Source organism: Sceloporus undulatus, chromosome 5 (assembly GCF_019175285.1).
Source record: "Sceloporus undulatus isolate JIND9_A2432 ecotype Alabama chromosome 5, SceUnd_v1.1, whole genome shotgun sequence".
Taxonomy (NCBI): domain Eukaryota; kingdom Metazoa; phylum Chordata; class Lepidosauria; order Squamata; family Phrynosomatidae; genus Sceloporus; species Sceloporus undulatus.
In genome coordinates, this window is record NC_056526.1 from 158,560,252 (window position 1) to 158,575,673 (window position 15,422).

General features: G+C 41.8%; 1 long non-coding RNA gene across 2 annotated transcripts in view; it reads right to left on the reverse strand.

Moving 5' to 3' along the window:
* Positions 1–10,926: 10,926 nt before the first annotated feature.
* Positions 10,927–15,422, reverse strand: part of LOC121932016 — a 65,561-nt gene continuing 61,065 nt past the window's right edge. For both annotated transcript variants that reach the window (XR_006104246.1, XR_006104247.1), the window contains 2 exons: positions 13,643–13,771; positions 10,927–11,643 (listed from right to left, as the gene is read on the reverse strand). This is a non-coding gene — a long non-coding RNA (uncharacterized LOC121932016). The remainder of the gene's footprint in view (positions 11,644–13,642; positions 13,772–15,422) is intronic.

Genomic DNA, 15,422 nt, shown 5'->3' on the forward strand with positions numbered 1-15,422 from the left:
TCCATAATAATAATAATAATAATAATAATAATAATAATAATAATAATAATAATAATAATAATTTATTTATATGCCGCTTTTCCAATGATCAAAGCGGTTTACATCAAAACACAGTTACATTCAATTTATAAAAATATAAAATCTACATATATCAATATACATTCCTCAGCATAAAAAAAGATACAGCCATAAAATCTATCAGTCAATAAAATGAATTTCTATCAGGAATGGTATCTACAAGGAGTCAGACGGGAATGCTAGCCGAAATAAATATGTCTTCAAAGCCTTCTTGAAGGCATCCAAGGTGGGGCAGACCCAGATTTTGTCAGGAAGATTGTTCCAGAGAGTCGGTGCTGTCGTTGCAAATGATCTTTTGTGAGTTGTTGTCAATCTCACTCTCGGACACTCTTGCAGATGTTTCCCTGTTGTTCTGAGAGTGCGGGGCGGATTGTGTGGGAGGAGGCGCTCCTTCAAGCAGCTCGGGCCCAAGCCATATAGGGCTTTATAGGTAATAACCAACACTTTGTATTGAGCCTGGAAGCTAATGGGCAGCCAGTGAAGAGATCTCTGCCTGAGCATTCTAAATACCCCTCCTTAAAACTGCCAATACCAGAATGCAACAGGAGGCAGCTAGAGGAGTCAAAGTGGAATAGTAGCACTTTAAGAGTATAGTGTGATAAACATCATGGTCTGTCCTAGATGTTCCAGCGACCAGCCTAGCTGAAGCATTTTGGACTAGCTGAAGCTTCCGAACCTGTTACAAAGGTAACCCCATGTAGAGCGCATTACAGAAATCTAAACGAGAGGTTACCAGTGCAAGTACTACTGTTTCAAGGTCCTTTTGGTCCAAACAGGGACGCATCTGGCGTATCAGCCGAAGCTGGTACCAAGCACTCTTGGCCATCGCATCCACCTGTGATGACAATTGTAGGGATGAATCCAAGAGTACTCCCAGACTGTGAACTTTGTCCTTTAGGGGGAGTGTGACCCCATCCAGGATTGGATGACAAATTTCCCTGCCTGGACTTGGGGTACCTATCACAAGTACCTCTGTTTTCTATGGATTCAGTTTGAGTTTGTTTTCCCTCATCCAGTCCATTACTGACCCCAGGCAGGCATCCAGAGGAGAGATGCCTTCCTTAGTCACTGTATCAGTCGGAGACATGGAGAGATAGATCTGGGTGTCATCAACGTACTGATAACACCATGCTCCATGCTTCTGGGTGATCTCTCCCAGCAGCTTCATGTAAATGTTAAACAGCATGGGGGAACAGAATGGCGCCCTGGGGGACGCCCGATGTAAGCTCTCTTTTACGAGAGCAACTGTCCCCCATCCTCACCATCTGGAACCTCCCTGAGAGATAGGACCAGAACCACTGGAGCGCAGTGCCCCTGATACCCAGTTCTCTCAGGCATTCCAGAAGGATACCATGGTTGATGGTATCGAAGGCCGCTGAGATGTCCAAGAGCACTAACAGGCTTACACTTCCCCTGTCAGTGGCCAGACGAAGATCATCGACTAAGGCGGCCATAGCAGTCTTAACTCCGTATCCCGCCCTGAAGCCAGTTTGAAATGGGTCCAGATAATAGGTTTCCTCCAAGACAGCCTGGAGTTGGAAGGCAACCGCCCTCTCGATCACCTTGCCCAAAAATGGTAACAGAGAAACTGGTCTATAATTATTTCTCAACAGGGGATCAAGGGAGGGTTTTTTCAAAATTGCTTTTACTATAGCCTGCTTTAAGGCAGTTGGAAATATACCCTCCTGGAGAGATGCATTAAGAATAAGATGTAGCGGTGTTTTCATTGCATCTCCTCCCTGAACAATCAACCAAGAGGGGCAAGGGTCAAGAGGGCACGTCGTCCTCCTTACACTTCCAAGGAGCTTGTCCACGTCATCAGTACTTACAAACTCAAAGCGATCCAGAATAACCTTGTTTCCAGAGTCACTGGACGCCTCTCTTATTGATTCTGTTGAAAAAACGGCATCACGATCAGCCCTTATCTCAGAGATTTTATCGGTGAAAAAATCATTAAAAGCGTCACAACAGGCTGTAGTTAGTTCTAGTAAAGGGTTCAGGGCAGTCGGTACTTGAGTTAATTCCCTGACCACCCTGAACAGCTCTGCTGGACGAGACTCCGCCGATGCAATCCGTGCAGCATTGAACGAATTCTTTGTTGCATTGATTGCCACTCCATAGGAACGTAGCATGTTCTCATGGAGTGTCTTGTCAGATATGCACTGATGTTTCCGCCAGTAGCACTCTAGTCATTGCGCAACTCGCTTCATCTGGCGTAGGTCTTTTGTATACCAGGGTCTTCTATTTGGAGCGGGCTGTTAAGGACGCTTGGGAGCAATATTGTCTATTACCCCGGTAAAGTTCTTATTCCAATTATTAACCAGGGTTTCAACAGAGTCACCATTGTTCCCAAACATAATTCCCTCTAGGGCATCTTGGAACCTTTTGGGTTCCATCAGCCTTCGAGGGTGGATCATTCTAATAGGTCCTCCACCCCCGAGGAGTTTTTGGATTGTGGCATTTAGTCCAGCCTTGACCAGAAAATGGTCCGTCCATGACAGGGGGGAGATGTCAGTTATCTCTGCCCACGGATGTTCCCGGTCCGTACTGAAAACCACATCGAGAGTATTACCAGCACAGTGTCTTGGGCCCTGGACCAATTGAGACAGGCTCATGGCTGTCATGGAATCCATGAACTGCCGAGCCGCACCTGTTAGATCTGATAAGCCGGCCTCGAAGGGGATGTTGAGGTCCCCCAGGACAAGGAGCCCTCTTCTTCCTGATTTGTCAATTTCCTGTGAGTTATCCTGTGGCAATGGAACACCTGATTGCCAGACAGACCTGGAGGCCAGCCTTTTCTTCACTCCTCTCAGGAACAAAGCTCAGCAACAAGTGACAGCTGCTACATGTGATAACCTAATTGTATTCTCTCCCCTGTCACTCCCAGAAGAGGGGAAATAAGAGACAGAATTAATCCAGTTTGCTGGAAATGGACTCTGCTTGAGAACAATTGTGTCTGTGCATTGACTGTGTGTGTGTCTCTCTTGACCTTTATGATTTCATTACGTGGTTGTGGTTTAAATGTAAGTGTCTCAAAGAAGTATTGAGTGAGAGACCAATGGCATGGAATAGAGAATTTGTATGTGAGGGTCTTTTACTTTTTAAACTATTCACCTGTAATTGCATTGCTTAAAAAGAGATCATTTCTCAAATCTACTTAGTAGCACTCATGGGTGCAATATTTCAGGTTTCCAAAATTTAGACAAAGTCTTAGCTTATCATTGTGAGAATGTGTGAGAGAAAAGTCTTGTTTAACAGATAATTTCTTTAAAGATTTCAGTTGCTTTTTATACTATTAAACAGGCTTGGTATTATACTTCAATATTCAGTGGAAATATTAAAGTTAAAAAAAGAAACATGAGATGCACACAGCATGGGTACCATGTTCTTTCATGGACAGGGACATCTGTCACTCGCTAAATCAACCATCATACAGACTGAACAATAAATTCAAGGTTCCATATTTTAAGTATATAATAATTCAGAACTATTTCAGAAATCTATTGTTATTCATTTCTGATTTCTCGTTTTCTGTGTTTCTGCACTGGGGCTTATGTGGAACACTAAATCTGACCAATAAACACTAAGTTTCAAAGATTAATGGCTGCAGTTCAATGTGAGTTTATCTGGCAATAAACTTATTGTATGCTTTCAAGTCATTTCCAACTTATGGCAACCCTAAGGAGAACCTATCTTGGGGTTTACTTGACAAGATTTGTTCAAAGGTGGTTTGTCATTGCCTTCCCTGAAAGCTGAAAGCATGTGACTTGCCCAAGGTCACCCAGTGGGTTTCATAGCTGAAGTGGGAGTTGAACCCTGTCTCCAGAATCCTAGTCTACTGCTCAAACTACTATGCCACGCTGGCACCCATTTTATTTGGTGTTGTTGTTAGCTTGCCCTCAAGTCAGTTCCAACTCATGGCAACCTGTGGATGAAACATCTCCAAGAATTCCTGTCTTCCACTGCCTTGCTCAGATCCTACAAACCCTTGCCCATAACCCCCCTGATCCAGTATATCCATCTGGTTTGTCGTCTTCCTCTTTTTCTTGTACCCTCTACCTTTCTACCTTATTTTTTCCAGTGATCCATGCCTTCTCATTATGTGGCCAAAGCACGATAGTCTCAACTTGATCTTAGCTTCCAAGGAAAGCACTGGTCTGATCTGTTCATGAACTCATTTGTTTGTCTTCTTGGCTGCCTATGGTATCCTAAGTACTCTTCTCTAGCACCACATTTCAAATGAGTTGATTTTCTTTCTGTCTGCTTCCTTTGCTGTCCAGCTCTTGCATCCATACATGGCAATTGGGAATACAATGGCCTGGACAATTCTGACTTTATTGCTCAGCTGTATGTCTTTGCTCTTCAGTATCTTTCCCAGTTCTTTCATAGCTGCCCTTCTCATTCTTAGTCTTCTTGTTTCTTGGTCAATGTTTGATCCTAGATAGAGGAATTCTTTAACTATTTCAATTTCGTCATTGTCAAGATTGAATTTGTGTATTTCTTCTCTGGCCATTCTTTTTGTTTTCTTCATGTTCAGCATCAGACCTGCCTTTGCACTTTCATCTTTGACCTTTCTTATAAACTGTTCAAATTCCTGAATGTCTTCAGCTAATATTATGGTGTCATCTGCATATCTTAGGTTGTTAATATTGCTTCCTCCTATCTTAAATCCTCCTTTTTCTGATTCTAATTCTGCTTATGATGTTTTCAGCATATAATTTTTTAAAAAATTACTTTATTTCACAGTGTAAGACATACCATTCATAATCAGATCCTTCAGTTGACATAAGTTCAGTCAAATCAACTTGCTTTAACAGAGAAAAGAACAATTATTATTTAAGCTAGCTGCCATAACATCTGAATTGTATTTTGTTACTTAATGTTGGTGTAGTCCTACACAATTGTGGGGGAAAACTGGTTTAAGCATAACAAAACAGAAACAACCTGGTGTTAGGGGTATGAGGAACCTGGGTTCCCTCCCCCCACTAAACAAACAAACAAACAAAAACTTGGCTTGGAGAGAGTCCAAAATTTGCATTTCGTCTATATTATTATATATACAATATATTGTCAATTGACAGACATAATAAAGTAGATATAGATATAGAAATAAGTTCCGCCCAAACTATAGCCTTTTGTCTTAAATCTGGGGATTTCAATCCCATAACCTGTTGACCTTTTCCCATTTCCTCTGGAAATGTTGTTCCGTTTTTCCATTTATAACCATTGTCAATTTATCCATTATAGATAAATCAGATACTTTCATAACCCATTCTTCAAGTAGATCTGTGCTTAATACCTTCCAGTATCTAGCAAATGTAAGGCAAGCTGCTGTGACCAAGTACAGAACAGCTCCTCTTTCATCTTGATTTAATTTTACTTTTACTTCTTCCATAATATTCAATAGATAAAGTTTAGGGTTTAGTTCAAATTCGATTTGCAAAATATCTTGCATTTTAGCATGTATCAATTTCCAGAATTTAATCGCTTCACGACACTCCCACCACATATGATAATAAGATGCATTAGGTTGTTTACATTTCCAGCAGCTGCTGTCTTTATTTCCTTTTATCTTGACCAATTTTAATGGTGAGAGATGCCATCTATAAAACATTTTATAATAATTCTCTGTTAGATAGGTACTTCCTGTAAATCTTAGATTCTTCTTCCAAACTTTCCCCCAGCTTTCTAATGTAATCTGTTGGTTTATGTCCTGCATCCATTTAACCATATTTACTTTTACTGTCTCTTCTTCCAATTCTATGTCAAGAAGTATCTTATATATTTTGGTTATCATTTTTTTTCTTTTGAGATATAATTTTGTCTAACTCATTTCTCTTTCAATTCCTGCATTTTTAACATCTTTTAAGAATCTTCCTCTAATTTGATAGTATGTTAACCAACAAACATCTATTCCTTCTTCCTGTACAGTAATTCCTTTATTGTTTTCATTCTTTCTCCTTTGTCTTTTTTAACTAAGATGTCATTATATGTACAGTAATCCATTTCCCTTTATATGTCTTTCCTGTTTTATAGAACCATTTTGATAATGATCAGCCAGTCTCTAACACTCCATTTTTAGGCAGGATTGTGGAGTTTAGGCAGTGTAAAACTGTACTAATTCTGCAGTGTAGACTCAGCTTCTGTTAGTCTCAAAGGTGCTACAAGGTCCCTTTGCATATAGGCAGACTTAGGGGCTGTGCAGACCTGCCATTAATGGCCAGTCTGGGGGCAGAGTCAGGGCATGGCGTCCAAACAATGCACACCCTGACTCTTCCCCCATGACGGTGTGACACCATGCACCACTCCATACAGCACACGCCATCACAGTGCTTTTCTGGCACTGGTCCAGTGCCAAAGGAGTGATCCAGTGCCAAAGGAATGCCTTAAAGTTGTGACACTGTGGCTATTGCGCCCTTTCCAGGGCACAAAAAGGAGCTGCTTTTTGTGGGTTCTTTTTGCACCCTGGAAAGGCCAGATTGGGCCTGCAGTGTGCGGTTGCCACAGCCCTGATCTGGTGAAGATGGAGGCAGCTGCAGTCCACCCCTTAGGGGTGGTCTGCACAGCTTCTTAGGTGATGTTCCCATTCGCCTATAAAGCGGATCATGATGCGAATTTAGGGGGTATCGTTTCCACTCAAGCCCAAATTCAACTTGCATTGCCCTTGAATCATTCCCATAGAGATTCGAATCTGAATCGGATTATCTCGAATAATTCGAATTATATGCCTATAAAGCAATTTAAAAAAACAGTAGGTTTTAAAGTGAATTATTTTTGCTCACGGGGTCCGATTCACGGTATCCGAATGGGAACAACAAGGGTGTCTGATTCGGGAACCTGGAGATGGGAGGAGCAGCACTCAAGGGGCTGGCCTGAGGGTGTCACCCTCTTTGTTCTCTTTCTGCATCGCCAGCACCATTTTCTTCAGTTGGCATAGACTTTCCCCCAGTGGATTGCAACCTCCCCTCTGCTCCTCATTCATAGACGGATGTGTGAGGAGAGCCATTGAACATCATTTTAAACTATTCTTTTTTCTCCTCTGCCTGAGCAGCAGATGGGCTTTGCAGGACATGCCTGCTTGATCGCCCCCCCAGACAGCCCAGGGAGCAATGGGGGAGGCAAAGGGATTTGGGGGAATGGAGGCTCCTTCCAGAGGAACTATGGGAAGACACAGGAGAGATTGGACACCCAGGGATCTGAGGGGGGGAATCAAGCTTTCTCTTCTCTCTTCCCCAAAGAGTCTCTCCCCACTGAACCTCGCTGCCTTCTCCTCCTTGATCCGATTTGCCAAGCCTGAGCTTTGGATGCATAGTCTCTACCCACTGAAGCCTGCTGCCTTCTCCTCCTTGATCCGATTTGGCAAACACACATGCACGCACACTAGATAGATAGATAGATAGATAGATAGATAGATAGATAGATAGATACGTGTGTGTGTGTGTGTGTGTGTGTGTGTGTGTGTGTGTGTGTATACACATATACATACATACAGTGGGGCAAAAAAGTATTTAGTCAGCCACCAATTGTCAAGTTCTCCCACTTAAAAAGATGAGAGAGGCCTGTAATTGACATCATAGGTAGACCTCAACTATGGGAGACAAAATGAGAAAACAAATCCACACAATCACATTGTCTTGATTTGGAAATAATTTATTTGCAAATTATGGTGGAAAACAAGTGGCTGGTGTTGTGACCATTACCTTGCCTCCAGCCTCTATAAATGCCAAAATTCTAAGTGTGGACACCCCCCCTCCCATGTGTGTACAATCTGTGTGCATCATTCACACTCTTCATCTTCCAAGGTGCTTGGTACTGTATGCAGGAACTTGCATGTGGTGGGTGTACATCCAGAGGCTCCAAGGAGGTTAGAAACAGAGTCAGAGGACACAATCCTGATTAGCCTGTCTTGCATACAATTGTATTTTGATGAACACATGGAACATGTTTGTTACTTTCTATTTACCAATGTTCTACCAAGCCAAAATAATATTTTAATCTCTAATGAACCTAATGAAGAAATTTTCCAGTGTTGAAGGCCAGGGTAACCAATAGTACCAATACAAACTTTTATAGGAACCATCACATCATCATTATACTTCTTGCAGCTTTCATTTTGTGTTGTTTCCTCTTTGCTATAATGAAAAGCAGCTGTGAGGTGAGGTGTGACAGCTGGGCTTTTCTGGAATGTACTTTTATTTCCAGATCAGCAGTTTTCTTTTGACCTAAACTAAACTCTGGCCTGTTGAGATGGGGGAGTTGAATGCTCTAGAGGAGATACCCTTTGTGATATTTCCCCTATATCTCTTTTAATTTTTAAAAAACATTTAGTATAGAAATGAGACTGAGGGGTTTCTGTGATAGGACTGATTAAGCTGATGTGCCATAAAATTCCAGCTCATAGAAAGTCAACACAATCACAAAAATAAGTAACCATCAGGAAAACTGGCTCTATTTGTTTGTTTATAAATAACAATGCTTTGCCAATCATAATTCAGGCCAGTGGTCTCCAAACTTTTCAAGCTACTGCTGCCTTTCCTCTTTGGCAACAACCCTAGCATGCCTCTACAACTATTTCTTGATATTAGGTATAGTGTTCTATTAAAAATTCATAACAACCAATCTCAGGCACTGCTCTCTTTGTCACTCTGGGAGTAGCAACCAAGCAGCTGGCTAAGCAATGACCAAAAAGCCTGTCATCCATGCTGGCTTGGCAACAAAGGCCAGCATGATTGAGAGGCTTCTCAGGTCTACTTCCCACTTATTGCTGAACCAGTTCCTGTGACCGAATCCAGAAATTGGTTCAGCTATAAGCATGTTTCCCACTACCTTTGTGCCATAACAAGTGGAGAGGCACAAAAGTAGTGGGAAGGCCTGGCCATCTCCCCTGTCACCGGCCTCCCTGCCTCCCTTGCCTCTATTTACCTGGGCCACCATCTTCTCCTTGGCCTTCCGTGGCCTCCTTCTGCTTCCCTGTGGGTCTTTCCACTCTGCAACCATTCCTCCGCGATTAGGGAAGTCAGTAAGGAGGTTGCAGGAAGGTTGCAGGGCTTCCCCACGGCCTCCTTATTGGCTTCCCCGGCCACGGGGAAGCCAGGAAAGAGGAAGAAGGTCACAGAGAAGGGAAGCTTGGGAAGGACATCGCAGAGTGGAAAGAGCGCACAGGGAAGCTGAAGGTGGTCACGGAAGGCCAAGGAGAATCTGGTGGCCAAGGTAAGGAGAGGCAAGGGGGCAGGGAGGCCGGTGACATGGAAATGGCCAGGGCTCTTGCAGCTTCTCTCCCCCCCCCCCAATCCCTCCCTCCACATCTCCCCACAGATTCAAATCCGCCTGTTTCCCACTGGGCTGAATCAATTTATTTCTAAATAAATTAATTCAGCCCAAAAAACATCCCATTTAACCTGCATCTTTGTGATGCAGGTTAAATAGGTCAAAACCATCCCCCCCCCTTTTTTTTTTTTTTTTTTTGAATTGCTTCAGTGATTTGAATTAAGTGGGAACCATGGTGCTTTAAACTGGATCATTTTGAATCATGATCCTGTTTAAACCATAGTGGGAATTAGGCCTCAGCCACTGCTCATCCAACTGCTTGGTTACTGCTCCCAAGGTGACCAGGTACAAAGGGAGAAGCTTTTCCCCAGTGAGGAAGTACTCTCAATCCTTCTTTGCTTGGGTGGAGAGAAGTCTGGAACAGGTCTGCTAGGATAAGGTCTAGCAAAATGGGGACAAAGTCCAAGAATGAAGATGATAGTCCTCTTGGTGGCATCAAATGCAGTTTTTTCTAACTTTACAGCACCTGCCTCTAAAGGACCAGTCTGGAAACAACCAACCATAAGAGCCCAACAGGGGCACCACAGAGGGTGTAGACTGCACTGGATGACACATCAGAGGGGGGGTCACCCAGTGCACTGGTGGGAAAGGGATGCCTTCAGGATCTGGTGGCTCATTTGGCTGGGTGGGAAAGCAAGTCTACTCCCAGCAGCTCCAGCAGACCTGAAAAGGCTGTGGAGCTTCAGCAGCAACCCACTCCCACCAGTGGCCACTGGAAGGAAAAGGCTGTTGGTCTGCTATGTCTCTGGCTGGGCAGGAAAGGAAGTTTCAAAAGAAAATTCAAAACGACCTGAATAGACTTGAAAGCTGGGCCAAAGCTAGCAAAATGACATTCAACATGGAGAAATGTAAGGTACTGCACTTAGGGCAGAAAAATAAAATGCACATATAGGATGGGGACACCTGGCTGAATGAGACTACGTGTGGAAGGGATCTAGGAGTCCAAGTAGACCACAAGTTGAACATGAGGGAACAGTGCGATGTGGCAGCTAAAAAGGCCAATGCAATTTTAGGCTGCATCAATAAAAGTATAGTGTCTAAATCAAGAGAAGTAATAGTGCCACTGTATTCTGGCTTGGGCAGGCCCCACCTTGAATATTGTATCCAGTTCTGGGCACCACAATTTAAAAAGGACATTGAGAAACTGGAGCGTGTCCAAAGAAGGGTGACTAAAATGAAAGGTCTGGAAACCATGCCCTATGAGGAACGACTTAGGGAGCTGGGGATGTTTAGCCTGGAGAAAAGAAGATTAAGAGGTGATATGATAGCCCTGTTTAAATATTTGAAGGGATGTCATATTGAGGAGGGAGCAAGCTTGTTTTCCGCTGCTCCAGAGAACAGGACCCAGAACAATGGATGCAAACTACAGGAAAAGAGATTCCACCTCAACATTAGGAGGAACTTCCTGACAGTAAGGGCTGTTCGACAGTGGAACAAACTCCCCCGGAGTGTGGTGGAGTCTCCTTCCTTGGAGGTCTTTAAGCAGAGGCTGGATGGCCATCTGTCAGGGATGCTTTGATTTGGATTTCCTGCATGGCAGGGGGTTGGACTGGATGGCCCTTGAGTCTCTTCCAACTCTATGATTCTATGAAGTTTTCTCCCTTTCCTACCCAGCCAGCAATTCCACCAGACCTTGAAAAGGTTGTTGAAGAGAGGAGGGTATGATACGCATAGGATGTCAAACATGCTAGATACACCACTGGGAGGGAGACAGTCTTTCTGTATTGAAATCCTAAACTCTCATCATAAAGTGGTGGCCAATATATACACTAATAAATTGTGAACTACAAATGAGGTGGAGCTTGATTCCTTCTGCAGCCTGGGATACACTGTGTGGTATTCAGTTTTCTAAAGTTCCCAGAGCATTAATTTCCAACTAAAATGTCTGAGATGTAAAACCTAATATTATATGCATCTTCTAAAAAACTTTAGGTTTGTGTTGCTGTGCAGGCTTAAGAAATAAATCCAGTTGACGATATTTGAACTTGTTTCTAACCAAAGTTATTTGAGATCAGATGGCATTTTAATCACAAAAACATTTTTAATCACTTAGCTGTGTGGTAAAGGTCCATCAATCTACTCAGGCAACAGCAGGGTTCCGCCAACAGCAGCTGAAACTGAGTTACTTCTTTGCTATGCACCCACTTTGTGGATGTTTGTAGAAGGAAAGCCTACATGCATAGACTGTTGCAAATTTTGGAATGCCGAATGTCTGTTGATCATGTAGAATGTCTCAACCTTGAGAAAAAGGTGGGATATAAATAAATGAAGAAAACATCTTTCACAAAAGTAATATTTGAAGAGGGCTTAACACTTCCCATTAAAGGACTCCCACTTAGTCTTATACATATGCATTCATGTACATGAAACATTGTGTATGAAAAGACCTTGACAGTTCTACAGTACTATTTTTATTATCTTGCTATTCCACTTTCTGCTCCTGGGAATTATACAGTACTTGAATGTGGTATTTAAATTCCTACCCCTCAAAACTGAATGACCATCTCAGTAAGTCAGAATATACACTCAACTAAAACAATTGCATTTCCATTTTATTGTATAGAAATAATTACCATATATTCAGATGTGACACACATGCTTTGATTGTGATTTTTGAAAAGAGTTCATGGAGTCAGCCATAGCAAATTAGCTCTTAGGGAAGACCCTTTTTTTAAAAAAAGTGAAGTCTGGGTTGTTGAAAGGCATGTTCCTCTGTTTGGCTCATGTGGGGTTAATTTAATTCTGCAGGACCTCATCCAGCTGAGACTAATCATGTCAGAGCTTGGGTTATATAAATCTTTCTGACCTGGAACAGGGGAGTTTGCTGGGGATGGCTTCAGCTTTCCATTTGGCTTTGTTAAAGGAAGGAAATCATTCCATTGGGGATTGCTAATTCCATGTTAGAGTTGCCAGATGTCCCTTATTTTAAGGGAATGTCCATTTTCTGGAGAAAGTTGTAAGTCAATAGGATGTAATTAATATTCCTTATTTTATCCACCAGATATGAAATGCCTTAGAAATAAACAAGAAATTCCTGTCCCAAAAGAGTTTTTAGATTCTAACTCCAATTGCTAACCCCCAAATAAAGCAGATTCAGTGAACCAATGGGACTGATATATGTTTGGACAGTTGTTGTTGTTGTGTGACTTCACATCATATCTGACTTAGGGAGATTTACCATTGCCATCTTCAGAGACTGAGAGAGAGAATGTGTCTTGCCCAGGGCCACCCAGTGGGTTTACATGGCAAAACCAGAATTTGAACCAAGGTTTTTAGAGTCATAGTCCCAATGTTCAACCCCTACATCATGCTGGCTCAAGTTTTAACAATTGATTCTGTTGACCTACTTTGATTTATTGGGACAGATAAGTAGATTTAGACTAAGATATTTTAGTCTTATCCCTGTGATATTTTAATTTTTCTTTTATTAAAGAAATAAATTGCTCTCCAGTTCAAAATATAGGCATTGCTGAGCCACAGATCTTATGATCCTTACCTGTTTGACATGCTGACAGGGACTGATGGCAGCTGTTGTCCAACAATATATAAGCAGCCACAGATTCCTCTGCCCTGTTCTAGGTAGATCAATTTTAACAGGTCATCAACTAAATGCCTGGACTAGAGGAGATTTATCAGATGCTTACTAGTTGCTGGTTTTTCTGTGAGGGATGAGAAATTATAGGCCATTGTTGGCCCATACTAGATAGAACTCATGGGATCTACAATCCAACAATATTCACTATGTTGGCCAGTGAATAAAATAAGGATTTCCAACAACATGCACTGGGCTACACATTCTTTAATGTTGTTCTGTATGAAAGGAAGGTATATGAGTACTTCTCAAATTCTCAGCAAGTGCCATTGCAATGGTCACTTGTATAATACAAGCAGATCTGTGTATAAAAAGAAAATACAGACAACTTGATGTTAATGTCCACTTCAAGATGGAATGGCAATTGTAATTACAATGGGAGGAAAAGATCATATACTCTATGTACATGCCATGTTATTTTCAGTGCTAGGAAGTGCATGTGCTCTGCAAAAAATAAAAGCAACACTTTAATTCTTGATTGAGGAAACATCAGGCAAAATGAACAGGTTGACGGTGGAGAAATCAATGTCATCACAACCTCTTCAGTGAGCCATTTGTGCTGCATAAAGTAGGTATTAATAGAACAACCTTTATTTTGTTTGAATAGCTCCCAAGGAGTATAAATGTCAGCTGACATAGACTTACTGATGCTTTCCAGAGCTTCAGAGGAGGGTAGAATCACTCAGATCAATAAAGTTAGGATACAAACATATTCTTGCACAAGGTCAGGACTTCAGAGTAGATCATCTGTAGGCTCTGTTGTGATAACCTTAACTTCAGAATAAATGGAGAAAAGAATATTTCAGTGCTAGGAAATATCTTTACTCTGCAGAAGATATTACAGTATTAGTCACTGTGATACTCTCAACTCTGAAAGCAAAATAGCATTGTCTTAATTTTAGGCTGTTGCCACACTGCTGAATCAATACAGTCAGAAACCACTTTAACTGCCATGATTTCTGGGTTTTGTGGCCTGCCAGAGAACTCTGTTGTCACCAGAGTTCTCTGGCACAGAAGGCTAAATATCTCACAAAACTACAAATCCCAGAATTTCATAGCATTAAGCCATGGCAGTTAAAGCAGTGACAAACAACATTAATTCTTAATCTCTTTAAGAATTATGAAAATCATGAACTTATGTTTATTAGAGTGATGAAGAAACAGAACTTTAATGAATTGGCAAAATATTTTGACTTCTGCCTAATCCAGTTAGTCAAAAGTAAATGGGAGCTCCATGAATTCACTTTGACCATTGGTATATGTGTATTGGACGATTGGTATATTTGTACAACACAACAAGAATGAGGAATTGTGAAGGATCTGATACCTATTTCTTGTTATGTGTCTTCAAGCTGAGATGAGCTATGGCTACTCTATCCTGGGGAAGGGGGAGTACATTGCCTTCCTCTGAGGATGTTAGAGTGTAACTTGTCCAAACACCTGTCTTATTCTACAGCCCTTTGGACAATAAACCTTCCCCTTCTATTGAAACCAAGAATGCTAATTGCTGCCCAAACAAGATGCATGACTGGAATAGCATTTAATAAGAGAACCATGCCCCTGGAAATTTGGGGGATCTCCAGGACAGGCTGTGGACCCACACAAAAGTTAGGTAGCACAATTCCCAATCCTGTGGTATCATATCAACATACCATAACATAAAATATTAAATAAAAAAGAAATGTTACAGATTTCATATAACAAATTTTGAAGCCACAAATACACAATTAAAATCAAGCATATAATTATTGACTAAAGAAACATGAAACCTCATGAACATAATGTATGCCAAACATATTAATCTTTTTAATCTGGTTTAATAATTGCCTGAGTGGGCCAAATGTCCTCCCTCCATTCCTACAGAGAGTCTGGACAATGCAGGGCCCAAACCCCAGTCCTGTTGCAAATTGTCCCAATGATGGACAGTTCAGGCCTGAACCTGAGGTATAAACCTTAAAACCTCTTCTCTTAAACACACACACACACACACACACACACACCTTTTGATCCAAAGATACAGAGCCCTCCATTGCACTGAACTGAATCACTGTTTACAACATATCCATTTACAGCACTGTGTTGCTTGGTGCCACCGCCACTACTGAAAGTTGCTCATTCTGAGACCTGTGCTCCTCCTGGAACATTCTGGCTTATGTGTACCTAGCCCTAGTCATATCACAACAACAATTTTTCATGGAAGAAAATAATACACTTCCTCTGGAATCAGACTCTTCTGTAATGGGAGACTGGGAGCTGGGATTTATAACGACTGCATGCTGGCTGCAAAAACTGAGGAACTGTAGTCCAAAAAAGTAACATTTCCCAGGTCTGCTCCTTCCTACCATTGCCATTTGCATGACTGACACTGTAATGGTTTTGGCTTCCTAGCATAAGAATGATGATGGCTATTGTATAGAGAGCACTC